This window comes from Acanthochromis polyacanthus, chromosome 13, assembly GCF_021347895.1.
Source record: "Acanthochromis polyacanthus isolate Apoly-LR-REF ecotype Palm Island chromosome 13, KAUST_Apoly_ChrSc, whole genome shotgun sequence".
NCBI lineage: Eukaryota > Metazoa > Chordata > Actinopteri > Pomacentridae > Acanthochromis > Acanthochromis polyacanthus.
The window spans coordinates 38,540,803-38,553,007 of record NC_067125.1 but is presented as its reverse complement, the minus strand read 5'-3'; positions in this window follow the sequence as shown (position 1 = coordinate 38,553,007).

Below are 12,205 nucleotides of genomic sequence, written 5' to 3'. Positions count from 1 at the left end.
TGATAGACAACCTTTTAGCCCGCCTCCCTCCCTGTCGAGCGGTCCTAGATCCTTGTGCCTTCAGAACATGGGTCTAGCACGGCTAGGCTACTTAAATGCATCACTTCAGAAAATCACATGAGGATCAGGTTGGCATCATTTGTCTCTGTGATAAAGAAGGCTATTATCTGCTATGTGCTAAATGATAAATGGATTATGAGGTATTTTAAAAAACAATGTGGATAGTACCAATACTTAATATGGATTGATGACACTGAATTAGAGTCTGTTTTAATGAGACTGAGTTCAGATGTGTAGCTCTGTCATTAAATAGGAAATTATTTCTCAGAATTCACAGAGAAAAGTCTTGAAATGTTTGCTAGCTTAGCGTCCCACATGTTCTTTGGCTCAGCTAAAGCTAACTCTCTCCAACTTCTGGATCTCTGGAGTTGGTCGTTGTTAAACTATCTTGCTAGAGGTGCTGAAGATCAGAAAGTCTGAGATGTTTGTTCAGAATCAGCTCATTCTCAAGTCTTATCTGAACAATCCTCTTTTGTTTGAACTTTCCCTAAACTCAGGAGTTAATGACAGAGCAGCACATCCGGACTCAGTCTCATTTATGTAGAGATTAAACTTCAGTGTCATTCATTGATGTTAAAGTGCAGTTTTTCACGTTTGTTGCTCATGCTCCCGACCAAACCAGTCCAGGTGGAAGACGATGAGAAGAGAAGCTCCAGAGGATGAACATCACACATTTACGTTGGAAATAAATGTTCTTTAATTAGACATTGTCATGCAAAAGTTGGATTTCCCTTTAATGATGTTCAAATCTTTGAGTGATTTGTTGATGTTGGTTTCTAAATGTTTTCTGACACTCGGCCCCAAACATTAAAACCTTCTACGGTTCACAAGCTGAAACAGTTCACACATTATCAACTATCTTTGTGACTAAACTAAGATGAAAAGTGAAAAACTGCCTGATTCCTGCATCATGAATGTAAATCTTTTTGGTTTCTATGACAGTAAACTGAATATATTTGGGTTTGATAATATATTTGGAGGCCGCCACCCACCTCCCCTCCTACTCTCCGTCCTGACTCCACCCTGACTCCGCCTTGGCTCCACCCAGACTCCACCCATGTGGTCCCTTGGAAACTACGGTGTCAAAGGGACGACGAATTAATGTCTGTATATCTGATCTGCAGCTCAGTGAGTTAAAGATATGCCTATGGAGCTGTAGGTTGCTGGTTCAAGACCAGACCCTTGTTAACTTTTTGAAAAACTTAGACAAAGAAAGAAGAGTGCCAGTGGTGGGCCTTGAATGTACTACCTTCCACTTGGTAGTCTCTCTTCTTACCCCCCTGAGCTACTTGCTCAGACACTAATTTGTTTCTTTTTTTGCGCATTTATCATCAAATTTTTTGTCGTTTTCGAGGTTTTTTTTTAGTTGAATCTTTTCTCGACCGTTTTTCTCAGGAGGTTGGACTTCAGCCTTTGTGCTGGAGGGTTGAACCCTCAGTTCCAAGACTTTCCAAAGCCTCAACACCTCCTGAGTCCTCAGAACCTGAGATTTCACACAGTCTGAGGGCTGAAATTTTCTAAGTCCCACAGTAGGTCTCTGTTAGTTTGAATTTTGAGACAGTCTGAGGACTGAAATTTAAGAAGTTCCTGAGTAGATGGCTGTTAGTTTGAACCTTCAGACAGTCTGAGGACTGAAAAGTTTCTCAGTACTTCTGTGTTAGTTTGAACTTTGTGGTTAACAGAAGCCTTAAAACTTGTGACCATGAGTCTTGATTTCACATTTAGACCATCCATCTGAGTTCTTCTCAGACCTTCACCTGTGGGTTCTTCAGAAATCCTGAACAAACTTTGATTCTGTTCACTGAACAGTAAAGTTTGTGGAGATCAGAAGGTAACATTAGTTTGATCGATGCCTTCAACTACTAGTAGACTTTATCTGGAAAGCAGTTTTCTGAAATGAGCTCTTAGTAAATCTGTCCACAATCAAACCAAGAACACAGAAAGAGGAAATGTTTGAAGAAACAACTTGGTGTTTTCATTTCAGACTAGAAAACGCTTTAAGACCTTTATCTGTTTTTGCTCTTTTTCATCGTTTTATCGTCTCTTCTGTTTAATTTGATCTTCTAAAGTCTAACTGGTGTCTTTTCAAATGTTTTGTCTTTAGATTCTTCTTAAATATTTAGTTTTGCTCTTTTCTCACCTTTTATTCTTTTCTAATGTCTGATTTGACTTTGAAATGTTTTGTGTTTTTAATGTTTAATTGTTGTTTTTTTCAAATGTTTTATCAGCTTGTTTGAAAAGTTTCCTTTTCTTTCCCAATTCCCAATTTTTAAATTAAATCTTTAAGGTTTTTCTTTATAAATGTCTTACCTTTTAATGTTTAATTTTCTTTTTAAATGCTTCATTGTATTTTCTGTTTAATTCCTATTTAAAGTTTTGTCTTTAAGATTTCACTTTCTAATTAAACATTTTTTAATTAAATGTCTTTTTAAAGGTTTAATAATCTAATTAAATCTTTCATATTTTTTTTAAATCTCTAATATTCTTATTGTTTAATTGTATTTTTAAATGTTTCATTATCTAAAATATTTCATCTTTAATGTTTAATATTTTTGTTTAAAAATGTTTAACTTCATAATTAGATGTTTTGCATCTTCTGCTTAATTATCTAATTAAATATTTTGTCTGTTTAATGGAATTGAATTGTTTTTGTTTAATTTTCTTTTTTTAAAGTTTTATTGTATTAAATGTTTTTTTCTTTTGATTTAATTGCTTTTTTAATGTAGTTTATTTCTGTAATCTTTTTCTGTCAAGATTTTAACCCCAACCTTAAAAATGAAACTAACTCCTAAATCACAATAAAAATACTTCTGTTGTCACAATCATGAGTTAGTCAGTTATTCAGTTTATCAATTCAACTTTATTTGTTTAGCACCTTTCACACAGATGACAAAACTACACAAGCAAAGAGAATAAACTATGCTAAAACTATGATTAAAACTCAAAAACATACTTAAAAGATTTAACATGGCAATAAAATATGTTGTGTTCAGGGGATAGAGGGAGTTTATTGAAGTCTTCTTGGGCTCACACAGTAAATCATTTAAAATAGAAACCTGATATTCAGTCTGAGAAAACTGCAGAGCGACAGAAGAACCAACAATAGCTCCTGTTTTCTCCTTTAATGAGTCGACTCTTCTGGTACTTTCAGACCAAAGAACTAAAGACTCTTCACAACCTGCTCAAACTCTTGGTACAGGACCTCAACATAAGGGGTCAAGAAGGTTTCCTTCTCATTTCTACTCTGAAAATAAGTTGAAAAAGTCCAACTTATTTTGGATCCTTGTGGAGAGTTTAATCTCAGAGTTTGTAAAGCTGTTGAGTTTTTAGAGTCACATGGATTGTTTTGACATTTAATAAGAGTCCTGAAATAAAATTACAGTTGTGGATTTCTGTCATTTAGTCTGGACTTAACAAATAACAGCAGCATAAATCTCAAACGTCATTATGAGGAGTCTGGATTGAGGTTTCTCACTTGATAATGTTCAAAACATGAAATTTAGGTTGGTTTAAAGGAATATTCCACCTTAAATCTTTGAATGTTGACCTAAAAGGTTGGTTTCAGGAAGTATTCCGCCTACAAGGTCCTCACACATCCACCTTAAAGGAACATTCCATCAAAAAATCCCTGGACATGCGCCTAAAATGTTGGTTTAACTCAGTATTCCATCCAAAATCCTCAAAGAGACCTGAGGGGCTGGTTAAAAGGAATATTCCACCTAAAACCTCAACTAGAGCAGTATGTGTAACAGCAGAAAGAGGTCCTCTCTGGGTGGAAGAACCGCGTCTGAGTGGCAGCTCCCTTTCTGCTCTGACCTTACTCACTAAACTCAAGTGCCATGGAGGACTCCAGTAGCTGTCGTTTCCTGCTGCAACCTTCTCTTTTTCAGCTTTCTTCCACGTCCGATCACTCCCGACCCAGATTTTATTGACGTTTTTGACTCTTTTTCTGAGCTTTGACCAGTCCGAGAACATGAAGTACATCATCGACATCGGCGACGTAACCAATGGAGGGAAAACCAGCCTCACCAACCGCCTGATCAAGAACCTGCTGCGTGGTCCATCAGGATGACTTCTTCAAGCCCCAAGATCAGATTGAAGTTGATGAACATGGCTTTAAGCAGTACGATGTCGTTGTTGTTGATCACTGTGTATTGGGTAGTACTCATTTTGATTTAGACTGATTCTATTGTGTTTTTTTTTTTTTTTGGACAAAATTCATGATGATTTTATTTTTCAAAGAAAACTGCTCTAAAGTATTTTTTTACAGATTATTTTCCATTATTCCTTCATATGGCATGTTTTTACGATATGTTGAAAAAAAATCGCATTTTTTTCGACATAGTATATTATGGTGGGTTTTTTTGGACAAAATTCATGATGAATTTTTTTCTCAAAGAAAACTGTTCTATAGTGTTTTTCATGGCCTACTTTCCATTATTTCATCATATGGCATGTTTTTACGACATGTTGAAAAAAATCGCATTTCTTCCGACATAGTATACAATGGCATGTTTTTACGACATGTTGAAAAAAAATCACATTTTTTCAACAGTGTTTTTTGGTGTGTTTTTTGGACAAAATTCATGATGATTTTATTATTTCAAAGAAAACCGCTCTATAGTGTTTTTCATGGCCTACTTTCCATTATTTCATCATATGGCATGTTTTTACGACATGTTGAAAAAATCGCATTTTTTCCGACATAGTATACTATGGCATTTTTTTGGACATGTTGAAAAAAATCGCATTTTTTTTCGACATAGTATACTATGGTGTGTTTTTTGGACAAAATTTATGATGATTTTATTATTTCAAAGAAAACCACTCTAAAGTCTTTTTTACAGATTATTTTCCATTATTCCTTCATATGGCATGTCTTTACGATATGTTGAAAAAAAATCGCATTTTTTTTCGACATAGAATACTATGGTGTGTTTTTTTGGACAAAATTTATGATGATTTTTTTTTCAAAGAAAACTGCTCTATTGTGTTTTTCATGGCCTACTTTCCATTATTTCATGATATGGCATGTTTTTACGACATGTTGAAAAAATCGCATTTTTTCCGACATAGTATACTATGGTGTTTTTTTGGACAAAATTCATGATGATTTTTTTCAAAGAAAACTGCTCTATTGTGTTTTTCATGGCCTACTTTCCATTATTTCATCATATGGCATGTTTTTACGACATGTTGAAAAAATTTGCATTTTTTTTGACATAGTATATACTATGGTGTGTTTTTTGGACAAAATTTATGATGATTTTATTATTTCAAAGAAAACTGCTCTATTGTGTTTTTCATGGCCTCCTTTCCATTATTTCATCATATGGCATGTTTTTACGACATGTTGAAAAAAATCGCATTTTTTCCAACATAGTATACTATGGCATTTTTTTGGACATGTTGAAAAAAAAAAATCGCATTTTTTCCGACATAGTATACTATGGCATTTTTTTGGACATGTTGAAAAAAAATCGCATTTTTTCCGACATAGTATACTATGGCATTTTTTTGGACATGTTGAAAAAAATCGCATTTTTTTTCGACATAGTATACTATGGTGTGTTTTTTGGACAAAATTTATGATGATTTTATTATTTCAAAGAAAACCGCTCTAAAGTATTTTTTACAGATTATTTTCCATTATTCCTTCATATGGCAGGTTTTTACGACATGTTGAAAAAAATTGCATTTTTTTTACATAGAATACTATGGTGTTTTTTTTTTTGGACAAAATTTATGATGATTTTTTTTTTCTCAAAGAAAACTGTTCTATAGTGTTTTTCATGGCCTACTTTCCATTATTTCATCATATGGCATGTTTTTACGACATGTTGAAAAAATGTGCATTTTTTTTGACATAGTATACTATAGCATTTTTTGGACATGTTGAAAAAAAATGGCATTTTTTTCGACATAGTATACTATGGTGTGTTTTTTGGACAAAATTTATGATGATATTTTTTTTCAAAGAAAACTGCTCTATAGTGTTTTTCATGGCCTACTTTCCATTATTTCATCATATGGCATGTTTTTCCGACATGTTGAAAAAGAATCGCATTTTTTCCGACATAGTATACTATGGCATTTTTTTGGACATGTTGAAAAAAATCGCATTTTTTTTCGACATAGTATACTATGGTGTGTTTTTTGGACAAAATTTATGATGATTTTATTATTTCAAAGAAAACCGCTCTAAAGTATTTTTTACAGATTATTTTCCATTATTCCTTCATATGGCAGGTTTTTACGACATGTTGAAAAAAATTGCATTTTTTTTTACATAGAATACTATGGTGTTTTTTTTTTTGGACAAAATTTATGATGATTTTTTTTTCTCAAAGAAAACTGTTCTATAGTGTTTTTCATGGCCTACTTTCCATTATTTCATCATATGGCATGTTTTTACGACATGTTGAAAAAATGTGCATTTTTTTTGACATAGTATACTATAGCATTTTTTGGACATGTTGAAAAAAATGGCATTTTTTTCGACATAGTATACTATGGTGTGTTTTTTGGACAAAATTTATGATGATATTTTTTTCAAAGAAAACTGCTCTATAGTGTTTTTCATGGCCTACTTTCCATTATTTCATCATATGGCATGTTTTTCCGACATGTTGAAAAAGAATCGCATTTTTTCCGACATAGTATACTATGGCATTTTTTTGGACATGTTGAAAAAAATCGCATTTTTTTTCGACATAGTATACTATGGTGTGTTTTTTGGACAAAATTTATGATGATTTTATTATTTCAAAGAAAACCGCTCTAAAGTATTTTTTACAGATTATTTTCCATTATTCCTTCATATGGCAGGTTTTTACGACATGTTGAAAAAAATTGCATTTTTTTTTACATAGAATACTATGGTGTTTTTTTTTTTGGACAAAATTTATGATGATTTTTTTTCTCAAAGAAAACTGTTCTATAGTGTTTTTCATGGCCTACTTTCCATTATTTCATCATATGGCATGTTTTTACGACATGTTGAAAAAATGTGCATTTTTTTTGACATAGTATACTATAGCATTTTTTGGACATGTTGAAAAAAAATGGCATTTTTTTCGACATAGTATACTATGGTGTGTTTTTTGGACAAAATTTATGATGATATTTTTTTTCAAAGAAAACTGCTCTATAGTGTTTTTCATGGCCTACTTTCCATTATTTCATCATATGGCATGTTTTTCCGACATGTTGAAAAAGAATCGCATTTTTTCCGACATAGTATGCTATGGCATTTTTTTTGGACATGTTGAAAAAAAAATCGCATTTTTTTTCGACATATTATACTATGGTGTGTTTTTTGGACAAAATTCATGATGATTTTATTTTTTTCAAAGAAAACTGCTCTATAGTGTTTTTCATGGCCTACTTTCCATTATTTCATCATATGGCATGTTTTTATGACATGTTGAAAAAAAAACGCATTTTTTTGACATAGAATACTATGGTGTTTTTTTTTTTGGACAAAATTTATGATGATTTTTTTCTCAAAGAAAACTGTTCTATAGTGTTTTTCATGGCCTACTTTCCATTATTTCATCATATGGCATGTTTTTACGACATGTTGAAAAAATTTGCATTTTTTTTGACATAGTATACTATGGTGTGTTTTTTGGACAAAATTTATGATGATTTTATTATTTCAAAGAAAACTGCTCTATTGTGTTTTTCATGGCCTACTTTCCATTATTTCATCATATGGCATGTTTTTACGACATGTTGAAAAAAATCGCATTTTTCCGACATAGTATATACTATGGCGTATTTTTTGGACAAAATTCATGATGATTTTTTTTTCAAAGAAAATTGTTCTGTAGTGTTTTTCACAGCGTACTTTCCATTATTTCATCATATGGCATGTTTTTACGACATGTTGAAAAAAATCGCATTTTTTCCGACATAGTATACTATGGCATTTTTTTGGACATGTTGAAAAAAATCGCATTTTTTTCCGACATAGTATACTATGGCATTTTTTTGGACATGTTGAAAAAAAATCACATTTTTTTTGACATATTATACTATGGTGTGTTTTTTGGACAAAATTCATGATGATTTATTTTTTAAAGAAAACTGCTCTATTGTGTTTTTCATGGCCTGCTTTTCATTATTTCATCATATGGCATGTTTTTACGACATGTTGAAAAAAATCGCATTTTTCCGACAGTATACTATGGCGTTTTTTTTGGACAAAATTCATGATGATTTTTTTTCAAAGAAAATTGTTCTATAGTGTTTTTCACAGCGTACTTTCCATTATTTCATCATATGGCATGTTTTTACAACATGTTGAAAAAGAATCTTATTTTTTCCGACATAGTATACTATGGCATTTTTTGGACGTGTTGAAAAAAAAATCTGATTTTTTTTCCCACATAGTATACTATGGTGTGTTTTTTGGACAAAATTTATGATGATTTTATTATTTCAAAGAAAACTGCTCTCAAGTCTTTTTTACAGATTATTTTCCATTATTCCTTCATATGGCATGTTTTTACGATATGTTGAAAAAAAATCGTATTTTTTTTCCCACATAGTATACTATGGTGTGTTTTTTGGACAAAATTTATGATGATTTTATTATTTCAAAGAAAACCACTCTCAAGTATTTTTTACAGATTATTTTCCATTATTCCTTCATATGGCATGTTTTTACGATATGTCGAAAAAAATTGCATTTTTTTTCCCACATAGAATACTATGGTGTGTTTTTTTGGACAAAATTTATGATGATTTTTTTTCAAAGAAAACTGCTCTATTGTGTTTTTCATGGCCTACTTTCCATTATTCCTTCATATGACATGTTTTTACGACATGTTGAAAAAAAATCGCATTTTTTTCGACATAGTATACTGTGGTGTTTTTTTGGACAAAATTCATGATGATTTTTTTTCAAAGAAAACTGCTCTATTGTGTTTTTCATGGCCTACTTTCCATTATTTCATCATATGGCATGTTTTTACGACATGTTGAAAAAATTTGCATTTTTTTTGACATAGTATACTATGGCATTTTTTGGACATGTTGAAAAAAAATGGCATTTTTTTCGACATAGTATACTATGGTGTGTTTTTTGGACAAAATTTATGATGATATTATTATTTCAAAGAAAACCGCTCTAAAGTATTTTTTACAGATTATTTTCCATTATTCCTTCATATGGCATGTTTTTACGACATGTTGAAAAAAATTGCATTTTTTTTGACATAGAATACTATGGTGTTTTTTTTTGGACAAAATTTATGATGACTTTTTTTCTCAAAGAAAACTGTTCTATAGTGTTTTTCATGGCCTACTTTCCATTATTTCATCATATGGCATGTTTTTACGACATGTTGAATAAAGTCACATTTTTTTCGACATAGTATACTATGGTGTGTTTTTTGGACAAAATTCATGATGATTTTATTTTTTTCAAAGAAAACTGCTCTATAGTGTTTTCCATGGCCTACTTTTCATTATTTCATCATATGGCATGTTTTTACGACATGTTGAAAAAGAATCGCATTTTTTCCGACATAGTATACGATGGCATTTTTTGGACATGTTGAAAAAAAAATCGCATTTTTTTTCGACATAGTATACTATGGTGTGTTTTTTGGACAAAATTTATGATGATTTTATTATTTCAAAGAAAACCGCTCTCAAGTATTTTTTACAGATTATTTTCCATTATTCCTTCATATGGCATGTTTTTACGATATGTTGGAAAAAAATCGTATTTTTTTTCGACATAGAATACTATGGTGTGTTTTTTTGGACAAAATTTATGATGATTTTTTTTCAAAGAAAACTGCTCTATAGTGTTTTCCATGGCCTACTTTCCATTATTTCATCATATGGCATGTTTTTACGACATGTTGGAAAAAAATCGCATTTTTTCTGACATAGTATACTATGGTGTTTTTTTGGACATGTTGAAAAAAAAAATCGCATTCTTTCCGACATAGTATACTATGGCATTTTTTGGACATGTTGAAAAAAAATCACATTTTTTTTGACATATTATACTATGGTGTGTTTTTTGGACAAAATTCATGATGATTTTTTTTTCAAAGAAAACTGCTCTATTGTGTTTTTCATGGCCTGCTTTTCATTATTTCATCATATGGCATGTTTTTACGACATTTTTAAAAAAATCGCATTTTTTCCGACAGTATACTATGGCGTTTTTTCTGGACAAAATTTATGATGATTTTTTTTTCAAAGAAAATTGTTCTATAGTGTTTTTCACAGTGTACTTTCCATTATTTCATCATATGGCATGTTTTTACGACATGTTAAAAAAATTCGCATTTTTTTCGACATAGTATATATACAATGGCGTGTTTTTTTGGACAAAATTCATGATGATTTTATTTTTCAAAGAAAACCACTCTGAAGTCTTTTTTACAGATTATTTTCCATTATTCCTTCATATGGCATGTCTTTACGATATGTTGAAAAAAAAATTGCATTTTTTTCGACATAGTATACTATGGTGTTTTTTTTGGACAAAATTCATGATGATTTTTTTCAAAGAAAACTGCTCTATAGTGTTTTTCATGGCCTACTTTCCATTATTTCATCATATGGTATGTTTTTACGACATGTTGAAACAATTTGCATTTTTTTTGACATAGAATACTATGGTGTGTTTTTTTGGACAAAATTTATGATGATTTTATTATTTCAAAGAAAACTGCTCTATTGTGTTTTTCATGGCCTACTTTCCATTATTTCATCATATGGCATGTTTTTACGACGTTGAAAAAAATCGCATTCTTTCCGACATAGTATACTATGGCATTTTTTTGGACATGTTGAAAAAAAAATCACATTTTTTTCGACATATTATACTATGGTGTGTTTTTTGGACAAAATTCATGATGATTTATTTTTCAAAGAAAACTGCTCTATTGTGTTTTTCATGGCCTGCTTTTCATTATTTCATCATATGGCATGTTTTTACGACATGTTGAAAAAAATCGCATTTTTTCCGACATAGTATACTATGGTGTGTTTTTTGTAAAAGTGGAAAAAAAATCTGATTTTTTTTTCGACATAGTATACTATGGCGTTTTTTTTTGGACAAAATTCATGATTTTTTTTTTTAAAGAAAATTGTTCTATAGTGTTTTTCACAGCGTACTTTCCATTATTTCATCATATGGCATGTTTTTACGACATGTTGAAAAAGCATTTTTGGCTGACAAAAAGAGACAGACATAAAATACAGCACTACATCATCACTTTCTGATACATTCAATTTTATATCAATGCAAAAAAAATGCTAATTTGTAGTGGTCTTTCTTCAACTACTTGGAAAAAAAGAACTAAAAACTTGTTGAAAATAATTGATTTAACTGTAAATAAAGATTTCTACACAGAAATAATCATAAACGTTAAGTGTCCTCTTACATACATAGACAAAATTATTGGTACCCCTCTGTTAATGAAAGGAAAAACCCAGAATGGTCACAGAAATAATTTGAATCTGACAAAAGTAAATAAATAAATAAAAAAATCTATGAAAATTAACTGGTGACAATCAGACATTGCTTTTGAACCGTGGTTCAACAGAATTGAAAAAAAAAAAAAAAAACTCTTTCGTCTAAACTCTTCCATCAACTGGGTTCATGGTAATAAAATGGAATGGCCTACTTGATATGAAATTCAGTTTATGAACTTTCATTTGTATTTTGTTGAAGAATTATTGAATAAAGATATAAGCTGATAGAATGAGCTTCGTCTGCATTAAACGGTTCACACAAGCTAACTAGTTAACCAGCTCAGGACTGAACTTTAGCCGCTACTTAGCGACACCTGAGGTGGGGCTTCTATTCAGAACTCCATTAACAAAACCTCTAATTCTACTGAACCATAAGTATTCTTCTTCTTTTCCTTTCGGCTTTTCCCTTCAGGGGTCGCCACAGCGAATCAATTGCCTCCATCTAACCCTGTCTGCTGCATCTTCTTCTCTCTGAACCATAAGTATGTGGCCACTAACACTGACTTTGAAATAATGGACAATATAATACACGGATAGGTGATTAAAGTTTGTTGCATTTAAACTTATTTATTAAAATGAAACCACAGCATTCAGCTCCACTTAAACTTTAACATAAAAATAAAACCCCAATATCTGA